At 37.3% G+C, this 14,935-nt stretch overlaps 1 protein-coding gene across 2 annotated transcripts in view; it reads left to right on the forward strand.

The window, feature by feature from the left end:
• Nucleotides 1–14,935, forward strand: part of LOC131691337 (MOXD1 homolog 2-like) — a 611,999-nt gene that overhangs the window by 99,485 nt on the left and 497,579 nt on the right. The gene's annotated exons all lie outside the window — the stretch shown is intronic.

The following is a 14,935-nucleotide window of genomic DNA, read 5'->3' on the forward strand; positions in this document are numbered from 1 at the left end:
CACACGAACGCCCCCATGCATCGCTCCTGGTGATATCCCGATAGCAGCCATAATCTTTTTAGAAATTATCCACCCACCACCAACCAGCAGGAGAGTCAAAAGCGACAAACATCAACGATTTGTACCTTGCCCGGAGCATCTTGCTGTTCTATTTTACCGGGCGTTTATGAAACAACTACGCTAAGATAATGGTGGTGCACACGTGGAAAGTTTTCTGCTTCGGGTGAGCTTACCTCCCACAGTCCTGTGGGTGGTGAGTCAACAGGGTAACCCGGGTGGCGATGAGCCCACGATGGAAGCAATAAGTTGACGAGCAACAACTAGAGTGCTGAGCTACGTGTAGCATTCTGTTATGTGCACTCAAACTTCGTTTCTGAAAGGTTATTCTGAGTTATTTCGGGATGATGTTAACCGTGCCATCACCGTTTATTTGCAACCCCTTTGGGTAACTCCTTCCTTTGTTTCAGCAATACTGTTTCGATGCAAAGCAACACAAATCTTTAAGTTGAAAATTTTTATTCAAATTTTTTAATTCTGTTGGTTATTGTCGTAAATAAAGGCGATTGAGAGAAATGGATATTATATTTTTCGGTTTTTTTAGTCGCCCAATTCGACAGCAATAACTAAAAGACGTGAAAACCCAATAGATACTCTACAATGAAACTTGAGAGTTGTTTCTCCAGTAGGCTAAAATGCTTCTACAACCCAACAATACTGCTGCACAAGATTAATCTAATTTCATTGTATTTTTGCGAGTACCTTTCCCAAGAATCACCTAATTAATCCAATCCTTTCGGCAAGTGCTTTAAATTTTGAATAATTATTAAAAGCAGATCAAAAATCATTCATTGAATATTCTCGCATGACAATTTTTACAACAATTGCAACTTTTCTTTAAAGCAAGTCCTTTCTTATATTCCTCATACAATAAATCCGAATTTGATTATAATTACTATCGTTCCTTCTTTTTGACATGAGCTGTTAATTTGAAGATTATATTCCATTATCAAGGTTGATCTAAGCTTTGCAGTTTAGCGCGTTCACATGTGAGGGATTCCATGAGAAACCGGCCGACCGCAAAATATGACCATCATCGATTCGAACGAAACTTTGCAGGTGTGTTCGCTATATGAATCTCCATGATATTCTCTGGCAATTGGAATATTTTGATACAAGAGTAATTTTTCAAAAGGGCGCAAACGTTTCTACGTGTATGAATTTCAATTTTTTTTGTTCGATTACTGTATTTTATACAGCAAAACTATCTGAGAACAAGTTACAGGGAATGAATACTTCTGTCCGAAAAAAATATACACTGAAAAAATGTTGTGTCATTTTTAAAAAAAAACTAAAATTTGTAATAAAAATTTAAATTGCGAAAAAACCCATTTTTTTAAATTTTTTATATTTTGTTACCAAAAACCCAAAGAGAAAAGAAACATTTTGATTGTGATTGCATGATGTTTTTCTAACAATAACTTCGTACATGTTTTTAAATTTCATACTAATTGACATACAAAATTGTAATTTTATTACAGAATATAATTCTAAGCACCATTTAAAATCAAAATGCATTTAACAAAAATCTTCCAAAATGCGATAGTTTTCGAGATATCAAGGCGATATTGTAAACATTTGAAAGTTACATGAAAGCAACCAAAATATATTTCAACCATAGGGTCTGTTGAAAGCTTCTCCAGGATCCAAATACACTAAAAAAGTTGCTTTTACGTCTTTAAAACGATAAACATTAATTTTTTGACATTTTTGATGGGTAACGCGAATAACTTTTAAAAAGAGCATAATTACACGAATTAATTGTTTTTGAAGGAGCAAAATTTCAAATATCTCGAAAACTATCGCATTTTGGAAGATTTTTGTTAAATGCATTTTGATTTTAAATGGTGCTTAGAATTATATTCTGTAATAGAATTACAATTTTGTATGTCTATTAGTATGAAATTTAAAAACATGTACGAAGTTATTGTTAGGAAATCTTTTAAACCGATTTTTTCTCCATCATGCAACCACATTCAAAATGTTTCTTTTCTCTTTAGGTTTTGGTAACAAAATATAAAAATTTTAAAAAATGGGATTTTTTGCAATTTAAATTTTTATCACAAATTTTTGTTTTTTTGAAAAATGACACAACATTTTTTCAGTGTATATTTTTTTCGGACAGAAGTATTCATTCCCTGTAACTCGTTCTCAGATAGTTTTGCTGTATAAAATACAGTAATCGAACAAAAAAAATTTGAAATTCATACACATAGAAACGTTTACGCCCTTTTGAAAAGTTGCTCTTGAGTCAAAATAATCTTATTACCTGTGGAAAATATTTAGTCTTGCATGACGGTGAAACGTGTACAGTTTCATTGGAATCTAAGATGGTCGGTCACGATTTTAAAGATTTTAGGACGGATCTTCGTGGAGTTCCTCATGTACAATACACAATTTTGAGGTCATTTCTACATAGATCTTCTATCTCCGTCACACCACCCCATGCTTCAACAGCTAAAAGAACAATAACTACTACACCTCCAATTTCATTTCCACACAATGCTTCCTTTGCTCCAATGAACTAGCATAACGGAAGAAAAAAAATTTTTTTTTGCTGCAATTAATGTTTCAATTGATGACTGCAATGATCAATTCTACCTTCATGATTGAGCTTTTCAAACTGGATGGGAATATGCTAACAATATAATATCGATTTTAAAGTTTAGTCACGATTTTAAACAGTCATTCAAAATTATTAAAACGGAATGCTCGTTCACCCTAAACGCCGTCGAAGACGAATTCATCAACTTCTTAAAGGTGCATAATGTGCATATAGCCGTTGTGACCAAAACTTTTGATCGAATTGTTGGATTCGTCGGAGGAATTGTAATAACGTGTAATGGCAGAACCAAACATCGCGTCTTGCCGTCTCTTGACACCCAGGTGGTCGAGAGTTTTGGGTTTCGAAGTTGAAACTGATCTTGGTATCATTTTTATTGCTGCGGCGTATTTGCCTTTTCAGTGCACTGGCGAGCAAATTAATTTCTTGAAAGGAGACTTACAACTTCCAAGAAATCTGTCGAAATTCTTCGTAATTAGTGATTTTAACGCTAAATATCGATCCTGGAATAATGCTCAAAGAAACTCCAGCGGTGAATTATTTTTGTAATGATTGCTTTGCTGGTTATTTAAAGATTTAAAGCAGCCGACCGTTTACCGATTCGTCTCAGCATTCGCCGGTCAGCCTGCTAAACACATACACGCCGTGGTTGTTCTTCTAAATGGTGCAGAGTGAGTTTAAGTCTCGTTGCATCAAACTCGAGCTAGTCAAGAAAAGAGGGCTTCGGAGCCCAGCCCAAATAGTCCCCGTGGCTTGAGCAAGAACTAGAGGAAATAAAAGCCTAGTCACATTAAATAAATAAAATACTCATGGCTCATTGAAACTCTTGTGACGAGCCGTGTCAAATAAACCATTTGAAACAATTGAATAATTAATGGTCAGAACAAACTACTGCATAGATAATGGATGCGGAGCAGGGCAAGACAAATAAAAAATGTTGATTTTTAAAATATAGCTTCTGACATACAAATAGGTTATTATTGTTATTATAGTTATTAATATTGTTTATTTAAAAATAATATAATTCTTTGAATACAGATAGACAGAAACAGATACATTTCATATTGACAAAATTAAAAGAAAAATTCGAAAACCATTTCATCATAAGTCATCTTGAGCACACTGTTTGCTGTTGCGCGTGGTCTTTCTCGGGGGTGAGTTCACTTTACCATCTATTGCTTGTTGGTTGTTCAGTCTGCACTCTCCCTCGTTCTTGTGTATGTCCATGTCGTTGTCGCTAGAGCGGTTTTAGTTCTTACCCGTGGTTGTTTTTTGATGTTGCTTGTGTATCCAGTTTATCGATGATTATTGTAGTGCGTCGTCTAGTTGCAGAACTACACGTAGGCGTCTGCCCAGGGTATGTGTATAGCGTTCTTTGATTGTTGGGGATACCATGAGAAGGTTTGTATTCGAAGGTTTAGTAGGAAGGAATAGGTTGATACAGCTGCATTCTAACCACAGGAACCTCATTTAGAATTCCGGGGAGAAAGTTTCTCCTGCTGTCATCCGTAACGGATTCCACTTTTACGTATTTCCGTATCCGTATCCGCATTTGAATTTTTTAATGTACTGGGAGCTGGTACACGCTGCCAAATCGTGTAGGCGAACTTCTGAAATAACCTTGTCCATATCGACGGGGATCAGAGTTTTAATATATACGACGACGTGTTGCATGTTTTTCAACACCATCAAGATTTCTGCATCCGATAGCTTACGTTATCAATATCACATTTTTTGTGCGATACAGTTGGAGGTGGGTCACTACCGCGAGATCAAGGTTCATTTTCACTTTTAACAACTGTTCCACCTCACAGTCTTCATTGAGTTTGCCTAACATCGACCACGTATTTCTCTTAGTAGGTGCACTTTGTTTTTTGACTCACTCATCTTGCTCACCATGATGCTACGAGACTATTCTGTTACTATCGAATAAAAGTAACGCAGTTAGGCCGGTAAAATTAGTCCGTTTACTTTGCTGTGATCGAGTGATATCTTTTTAGCTTCTGGTTTGTGCGAGATCAGGGAGTTTGATTCAAAAAGATATATTCCATATGATTGGAACGTTCAACAGTGTAATGACCAATGTTTGTAGTTAGTTCTAGTCATCCAACGCCATGATATAGTGAGACATTTGTTGTGCGCTCATGTATATTTGGTGAGCTATGTGTTTGTTGAATTTCAACCGATAAGCAAGCTGCTAGCAGAATAAACATTCATCTAACTCACTTTCATAGGCACATTGTTGTCTGTCAAGTCTAAGGATAATAACCGATGGGAGTGAACGGTCAAAGCACAGTTGCGCAATTTTCGCTCCTTTATTAGACCCAAAAGATTATTTTACTAGCTGCCAACATCGATTAGATCGCTGAAGATCATGATCAACTAAACTGTTTTTAACTAGCAATATTTTTCTATGCTCTCTCATATTTTAATACACATTAGAAATCCATTTGTTATAGGATTGTGCCGCAGAGTTCTACATTAAAATGAACCTGAATATCGCATCTTTCTGAAGTTACTATACATTTTCTATCGGGGAAAGATTTTTCCATTTTTTAAGATCCAGATTTTTTTTGAAAAATATGCCGGTATATTTGAAAAACTGTTGGTACCACTGCACTGGTCGCTATTTTGTATCCGTCCTCTTCGGCATTCGCTTCATTACCATTATTGCTGGTTGTTGGTTTAAAGACACTGGATCGTTGTTGAGTGAATAATTGTTAATGCCTGATCCACAGTTATTGGTTTAGCAGCTCTTTGTGGCTTTTTGGTGGCATTCAACGGGGAAAACCGATTGAAATGGTGAGTTAGGCGAAAGCAATTATGTGGAAAAAAATCCTCTTGAGGCAGAATACGAACCTGCAACCCTTGGGACTATTTTTACGCCACTGATTTTATTAGGTATGTTTACCCTTATTGAAACACGCTGCGATGTGTTCTGTACAATTTTTTCAAACAATTTTTTTATAGTTGAATATAACAGCTTGCATTTTTCCAAAAGTGATTTATTTACAGCGTTCCACTACCTCGATCAACACATCGTCGATTGAATGAGTAAATAAAATAAATTCATATCGTTTAAAAATTGATTATTATATTTGAATCCGGGATCTACTTCAACTGTTAAATATGATTAGTCATATTAAATTATCAATGGCCAACCGCTTTCAAACTGATTCACGTGAAAATCATCGAACTGATGACCATAGGATCATAAAGTTGCTAGTAAGAATGAACGATATTTTGCCACAAATTCGTTTGAAAAAGTGCTACTGTGCTGAACTCAGCTGTTGTGGATGAGGCTATTTACCCAACAATCATGGCTCAGACCTCCATTCCGATAGGCACAGATAGGCAAGTGCCAATCCAGAAAAAGAGCGATCGATACCCATCGGACGACTTATTTTCCGCCGTCGTTGCGCCGCGCCATTCGATGGCGTCGTCTGCCCAACCATCGACCGAAAGCATCGACTTGCAAAGCTCGCGATGACCATTCTCACCAATCATCGGAATGTTGATTGTAATTTTCCATTTTCAATTATTTCATTTGAATAATTCAATTGCCTATTGCGATTGCTTCTTGCCAACAGCGATGCTACAGCGAATCAGCCTCGGATCAATAACGAGCGAGAGATGCACGAGGTTGGTGTGCCTTCTGTTTCTGCCTTCTGTCTTCAGAGTTGGAAACTGGTTTCGAACGAGCGAACCCCGGAACGGTAGCGCAGTGGCCGTGTGATTCTCGGAAGCTTCCGTTCCGCCAGGATTGGAGTGGTTTGTCCTAAGTGGAAATAATCGATGTTTGCTGTACACGAGCAGGGTGTGAAAGCTTCGAGTGTGAAACGGTTCACCGGTCTGCCAAGTAAATGATTCAATTAGTTTCGAATGCAATAAGTTTGAAGCGTTTCGTGTTTCGATGCCAAATTCGCGAAAAGGGGCTAACTGGAACATTGTATCCAATTACCGACACTTCCCGAAACATGCGTAAGCTACATATGCTTTCGTCACGCATTTCATCGTCATCGTACAAGAGAAGTACATCTACTCCAGCTGATGACATAATCATATTCACAGTGAAGGGCTTATTTGCCCTGCCAACCGTCTCCGAAACGACACTCTGACAGGATTCTCACTTGTTAGGCTGTGCATCAAAACGTTGTTGCATTATCCAATAGAGAGACATAAGAAGTGAACAGTGTAGGAGGTGGCATGATAACAAGTGTTCAAATCTCGTTTCCAACAAGTCCTTTGCGAAATCCTATCACGATAACCATCGTCGTCATCTGCATCATTATCACATAGTCTTCGGTAGCATGACGGAAACATCGGAGTTGTTTCCCGAGCAAGTGGAAGCAGCATTTATGTGATAAACTAGCATCCAATCGGTATATTAGATATTTTTAAAAATTTAAAGTTTTCAAAGTGTTTTAATTCCAATTATAGATATTTTCACCTGTTTTTTCATCCTAAACAAATCTAACTCGGGTGCGGGGTTGGGAATCGATCCAGTATAAGGTAATTGACTTACCAACTACGCCGTTCTCGCCATTATTCCATAAATTATACAAAATTTCGCAGAGTCCCAGAATAATTGGGCCTATTTGAAAAAAAAATATTCCTGGAAATGAAATATTTTTCAAAATTGTTTGCTCAATTTATCACGAACATGTTTTATTAAAGTGGAATCTTTCAAGATTTTCTTCTGAATAGCGTGCGTTTTCAAACGGTCATAGCTCATATTGAACAGAAGTGCTTATTCCTTGCAGTATTTGGTCAAACATAGTATTATTAATATTGAATTTCGAAGTGCATCTGAGTATCATCCTTACATAAATCATGGTGTATTCGTATTTAGAACAACTTAAACGACAAGATTTCGGTATATATACAGCTTCTGAATATACGCAAATAGACTTTACCCTGCCCTTTTGTGCCCAAAAGTATAATAAACAGTTAATTGTGGTTTTGTAAACGAAACCTACTTTCTCAACGGGACATGATGTACTACTATATCCACTGCTGCCCGTAGATCTTTCAGTCTGTCCTCTTAATAGTGCCGTTTCGAGATTCACTATCGGACGTTGAGTTATTATCTATAGTATAGCCGTTTTTGTGTTGTTAATTACTTCGCTGGATGTGCTGACTATTGTTTTGGAGATACATGACGTTGCAATTATTAGTTTGGCAGCGAATGTGGAAAGCTGTTGATATTAGTAAATAAGTTTTCTTATCATGGTTTTGACTGCCCTAGTGTCCCTTCTGGGTACAGAACTGCTAGGTACTTATTTAATATGGGTATGCACAGAGTGTTGTTTGGTTGTAGGTAACGGTTTCTTAAAGTGGATTGTGTTCAAACGTGAGATAGGATGGGATAGGTTTGTTCACCTGCATTCTGATCTCATGAGCTCCATCGAGAAAACCTGGAAAAAGTTCTCCGGGTCTCAGTCGTAACAAACCTATCCGTATTTTGGCATGACTTTTTTTTAATTTACTATGTTTTTATCATCTTTCATATCCACGTGCAGCTGTTTAATATTATCAGAAGAGTATTTGTTGCATGGTGGAGTTGTATGTGAAAGACTTTCGCAAGCTAAAGTAGCATTTTTAACTTAACAATCTCTTATAGATCAATAACTGTCGGTCAGTTGCAAGTTTACTTTGCAAGATCGAAAAAATCAAGCTTTGCTTACATAAATAGATAAACCATTTAAAAACATTCCATTAAAAATAGAGCCCTATTTAATATGTTTTTGATGATACAAACCGGAACGCACAGGAGTACCGAATAGGTATGCGAACCATGGACGATGGGTCGTGGGAAATTTCACCCACTTATCCACTGGGTTTTTCGCGTTTACTGCACAGATTTTTTTAAACTATTGGAATCTACGAAAAAGAAAAGAAATGAATTCTTTTTTACATAAACCTAATATCGCAGTTAAAATCTGATTTTAATAAATTTAAAATGGCACGTTAAGTTCAGAAACTTATTAAGAAATTCCACATATTACTGAAAATCTCGAATAAATGTTACAACTTCGCGCATTTCTCAAGTTGTTTTTTCGGTTCATTGGAAAATATATTAGTGTTGATCAGGAATTAGAAACTGCATTTTCCCACCCATTAGATACTGCAGTGACGAGCCGCTTCACTTATTTTTTTAACGAAAAAAATATTTGAGCTTTTTGAATACGCGTTAAAATTTTCCGTAAGCTAATTTTATATTTATTTATTATGGCTTCAATCTCGAGGGCCAATCACCTTTTTGAAAATAATTGTGCAATTCAATATGGATGGAAAATCAATAAAAAATCGAATATTATATCTGTTGACTACCCTGGGCGCACGGCTTTCCGCTTCTTAATTTCCTTTCCTGGTGGTGACCAACAATCAGGTTTACCCATTCCGATCTAAATAAAATAATAAAAATATAACAGAATACAATTGACGTACCATGATATGTCTTAAATTTGGTCTCGATAGTAGTTAAAATAACAGAGAATTATAGTTATTATAGTTAAGCTACAGAGTGAGGTATAGTTTTGATTTTTTTTTGTTTCGATTATAGTGGTTTTAACCTTAAAGTCATTCACCTCTTCGGGTTAGAAAAATCTCTTATGAAAAATTTCTAACCCTATTTGCGGGGTCGGGACTCAAACCCAGGTGCGCTGCGTACAAGGCAATCGATTAACCAACTACGCTACGCCCACGCCCAGTTTTGAAATTCTTTTGGTATGTGTTTCTGATCGGGTTTACTGATCACACCGTCAGCCTCCTCCCTCGCTAATGTTTCTGTCCATGTCGTCGTCGCTAAAACTTCTATTTTCGCTGTTACATGTTTGGTGCTTTTTGTGTTTTCGAGTGATTCCGGTATAGTCGTCTTCATTCTTGTTTATTTCATCCCTAGGTATGTTAACTATTGGCTTGGGGACAGGAAGATTGTTTGTCCGGCATTTATTTTTTCGGTCAGCTGTTTGTGGTGTACCAGCAGATATCAAAGCTTGTTTGATGGTGTTGGTTGTAGTAGATACATTTTCTTTAGTTCTTTTGGCGCATGGCTTACGGTAGTGTTGGTTACAGAATTGGCACGTGGATGTCTGTCCAGGGTATGTGCGTAGGATTCTTTGTATGTAGATAACACCTTGAGATGATCTGCGCTTGAAAGTCAAGATGGTATAGGTTGATTCAGCCGCATTTGCACCATCCGAACACCGTTGACAATGCCAGGGAAAAGGTTTCTTCAAGTGTCGTTAGAAACGGATTTATTTTTAATTTTTTTTATTTCGATTATAGAGGTTTTTACCTTAAGGTCATTCGCCTCTTCGGGTTAGAAAAATCTCTTATGATAATTTCTAACCCTATGTGCGGGGTCGGGGCTCGAACCCAGGTGCGCTGCGTGCAACACAATTGATTTACCAACTACGCTACGCCTACACCCCCCCCTAGATTTTATTTCTCCATACTTCGACATGAATCTTTCAATATAATCCGTACTGGTACGTGGTACGCCAGATCATGTAGGCGAGTTTCCGTTGGATCATGGCCCATATACACGGAGACGTGTTTTCCTTTGCTAAGAATCTTACTGGAGTTGAACGTTATTAGTACTACTTGTCTTGTATGATGTAGCTGTATATGCGTAACTTCTGTAAGAACAAGTTCCATTGTAGGTCTACGACGAGTCTATGAAAACTTAATTGCGATTGTGCTCTTCCATAACGGGCGAAATTTATTTTGTGGTAGGCTCGCTTCACTTGCTGTATCTATATGTTACACGTACACAATAGAGCGGTGCGGCACGGGTAGTATTGTTTTTGTTTGTATACTTTTCGAAAGTGGTGCACTTTTTGACTTCTGATCTTTACGAGATGAGGAAGCAGACTGAAACTAATTCTTTTGTTCACTTAAAAAAACGCAAAAACAGTTTTTTTCGCCTCCTGAAGCAGATTGCCCCTTTCAATTTCTTTCATTCATTAATATTTTCCCTTTGTGAGGTAACTTTTTCTTCTCTGACTCACTCGTTTCAGTTTCACAGTAGGAGATCAATGACATTTTGCTGTGTTTACAGTGAGTAAGTAACAAAGCGGTATGGACAGAATTCATTGATTTGCCAATATCAATCTGGGCGATTCGAGCTTCTGGTCTGAGCCAGTTGATAAGTTTTTATTTTTTGTAAATTTTGATGGCAATTTTTTTGTATCGTTGATTTCAGCTAGTGGGCGAAACAAATTACAGAACGGTCGCATTCAAATGGTTTTATTTAAATAGTTTATTGGACACGGCTTATTACGGGAACTTAACGCAGCGTGGGGCATTTAAATATTTAGAATATTAAAAACAAAAATAAATAAGTCATTAAGTGTACATTGGACCTCATGTACACACCTTGATATTACGCGTGAAGATCTTCTTTCGCGGTGGAGAAACATGTGTTTGCTCGCCAACTATGTCTCGACAGTCACTGTTCAAGCTGTCTTGTGCTCGCGATCAGATAACCTCTCTTGCTTCTTACACTTACCGATCCCGAGTGCGAACCCGCCATCAGAGCTATTAGTATATACGTTGATAGGGCTGCCTGTAAATTTGGTGCTGCTGGATCTTGTTTTTACAGATCTTATTATGACCAGCATATCAGCCACAAATTAACCCTGCTTATGCTCGTACGAACTACAACGACGTGAGTGCTGGAGGTTCTAATAACCATTCGAGGCTCAGGTGATGGGTGATACTGTGTTTTAGGTCTGATATCGCTTATATTAATTACACAACTGGTACGTAGGAAGTTATCCTGCATAGCGTGTTGTACTGTCCATGATCGCAAATCAGTCCCATATAAATAGTGAATCTCATAGAAATCGGGACAAATATGCGATCATGGGCAGTGTATGTAATTTAAGTTTCGTGTATTTGACTTGTGAAATCAAGTAGTAGTGGATTTAAGTTATCCTGGATGCCACATTATTCTGTAAAACGAAACCTTCTGCTTGTGCTAATGTATTGAATGATATCAGTACTGAATTGCGTAGGTGATGGAATGGGATTAAGACGACTTTCGTAAACCTAAGCTCCTTTTCAGCTTCCGATAATAATCCACCTGCTGAAAACTTCGTTGTATTAAACAAAAATTTGTAGTGAAACGACCTCGGTATTAAGTCCGTGAAGCTGAATTTCTAACTGTAGACTATTTTCAACGAGTTGGACACTTTTGGATGACTTTGAATCAGGAACTCATCTATTTTGAGTGTAAAAATGGATCAGTTTAATTTATACATGAGATCTAAGCTCTCGTAAGTATGTTACGGTAATAGAGCACTATTTGTGATTTTTAAGGAATCCTGCCGATATGGATTCCACAATTTTTGAAATTTCCTCAGATGATTGCATATTCTTGTTATTGGACCATTCGATGATTTCTCTCTTCTCTGTGTATCAAATTCTACAGCAGTCTATGATATTATACGTTTAGCTATTTCCGAAGAACCGGTTTGACTTTAATTATGGACAGAATTGTCGAAAGTAACCATCTTATCTGATGAGACTTTGATTAGCCATCTTTGATTTTCGAAAGATTTGACGGAATGATATTCGGCCGAGATTTAAATTTCAAAAGTCCGCCCAGATTAGCACATGAATGTGGTTTTTATTATTGAGCAAGCAAATCGCATTTTTTTTGGGTACATATTCCACTGCGACCAGTGTTTGGAACTATTGTGGCAGGCCTCTTTTTGTTGTATGCCGCATCAGGGTGTTGTATCACTATTAATCTGAGTGATTCCCATCTGCAGACAATAGGCATGGTTCCAGTAAAGTGTTATAGAACGGATAAAGTGTATCGCCTTACTGGGTGCAGTCATTCATACATCTAAGGGTTGTGTTACCCCCTTATCGAAGAATATGCTTTTTTTGTGTGAAAAAGTGCTACACAGTTACACAGTTAATGTTCTGAGTTCTCCCTATCCAGGTTTCAGAAGCGCAGGTATCATCTTCTATTTTGCCTAGTTGCTTAAGGTAATATTTACTGGAGCAGTACCCTGTTACTAAATCACCGAAAGTACTTAAATCCTTCTTACACATACTAAGCAGTCTTTGAGTTATTCTTTTATTTGGTGAGATAAATCTTTTGGAGTAGTATTATTTTTTCGAATGTCGTCTATAATTGAATTTTTCCTGTTCTTAAATTCTATTTTTATGGTGCACTCTGAGACCCCACAAAATGGTTCAGGCCCTAGGAATAATTTTGATAATCCATTTCCTGCTAGCAAGTCTGCCTTTTCATTGCCTTCAATTCCGCAGTGCCCAGGTACCCATAAAAGATTCACCATACTTTTTTTAGCCACCTGCTGTAGCAATTGAATGCACTCCCAAACCAATTTAGAGGTACACAAATGCAAATGGCATTACTGAAGACAAGATCCCTACGAATGAGTACTGTGTCCATGTTCCTGCACACAACGTTGACACCCATATCACCACTGAAGTCCACGATTCCAGTAATGGGACATGCCATTGAAAATCAGTGTGAAAAAGTGCATGAGCTGCTGAATTTAAATCAAAGAGTCCAAAAGACATTTGGCAAAAATATAATCTTTTTAATATTCGGGTACCCCCAAGTTTCCAATGAGATTTTTAAAGTAGCCATATATTTGTTTCAAATCTACATATAGAGCAGTCATTTGAGAGCTGTTAAGCCCTTTATTCTAATTCAATGCTGATATAGTGCTAGAAAAGGCGAAATTTAGTGCTGCTACTGTGCAGAGATTGACAGCCCGTTTGCTGCACTACTAATGCTTTTATAAAGCACCAATGTAGAACTGTCAAATTTGAAAACCTATTATCGACACTAAGCATGCTATTAGATAGCTTCAATAATGATCAGAATTGTAATGGAACCTTTACTAACGATTCAAAATAACTATGATACTCGATACTCATACAATATGGAGAATATTTTACGAAATTGGCAAGTAGTGTGGCTCTAACAGATATACCTTGCATCGTCATTCACGGCGCGTGTGCTTCGATTACTACCTAGGATTGGATATGTTGAAATGCAATGAAATATGACGAATGTAATACTCAAACAAGGGAATACGCAAAACGAATAATATCACAGCGCGGTTTCAGAATTATATTGGCTTTATATTTGTTATATAATAGCATTAAAAATATATGTAGATCAAAAATACTTTAGAGTCCTTAAGGTTTATATGCATTATATCAGCTTTATATACGTATACGAGCTATATAGTATATAGAGCTAATGCTACAATTCACCTGTGCTTTTATGTATTAATACTGCTCATATAAAGCTCGATTGCATTGTTCATGCACATTGAAGATTTTCAATATTAATATTACTGCAAACAATCACGTTTTTAAACAACTATAAATTTTGGTTACAGCAAAATGGCTCTCAAACGCAATAAAGCTCATAAATGAAACTAAAATTTTACATTTGGGCAATATCAGTTATACATATTGTCCGTAGGAATGAAATTATTACTAGTAGTCAAATTGAATTGCGCTGGAGCAGTGCTGCCAGAAACAATTAACAGTGAAAAATATAACTTGATGAAATTTCATTTTTTACACATCCCGCGAACCTGAATATTTAAAAATATTTTTGTTAGGAACTTAGAGGAACAATATTATTAATAAAAAGAGTTTTCCCACTTAACCTATCAAATTTACTGTCAAACTCTACTCGGGCTGCCACTTCGCCATCGGGCGCTGCAGCAACATCATTATTGTCATTCTCTTCGGTGCAACTTAAGCGAGTGTTTGTTATTGTTGTTGCTGCCAGTGCAGCTTCTTCTGCAATCGAACACCTCGTCACCTACCTGCATTGAAAAGCCGCGTGAAACGAGACCAGAAACGGTAGCGAACTATCCATCTAGCTACAATTCGCAAAATCGTAGAATTTGTTTGCTAGAGCCCCCGTGTGGCCAGTCAGCAAGAGTGTCGTCCCCAACTGTAGTCCGATTAGCCAGCCGTCCGTTTGAATCCCAAAGCTTTATGCCTATGTTCCAATAAGTTTTCCAGTGATAAATCGTCATCACTGGCAATCACTTCTGGTACACATCACTACTCTGGAATTATTACAACCATCCAACAGATTAGTCTTCCTCTTTCTCTCTCACTCCGTCTAGTTAGTGCCGTAACATGCGACTCGATTGATTGGTTCGGTCGGTAAATACATTGTACCGGCGAACTGGGTGGCCCCTAAATGAGATGAAGCATCCGAATGGCATGCAGGCTTTTGCCGGTGCGAAAACATTTCTCCATCCATCCAGGGTGAATGGGTGCTGTTGCTATAAT

The sequence above is a fragment of the Topomyia yanbarensis genome, chromosome 3, assembly GCF_030247195.1.
Source record: "Topomyia yanbarensis strain Yona2022 chromosome 3, ASM3024719v1, whole genome shotgun sequence".
NCBI classification, from domain to species: domain Eukaryota; kingdom Metazoa; phylum Arthropoda; class Insecta; order Diptera; family Culicidae; genus Topomyia; species Topomyia yanbarensis.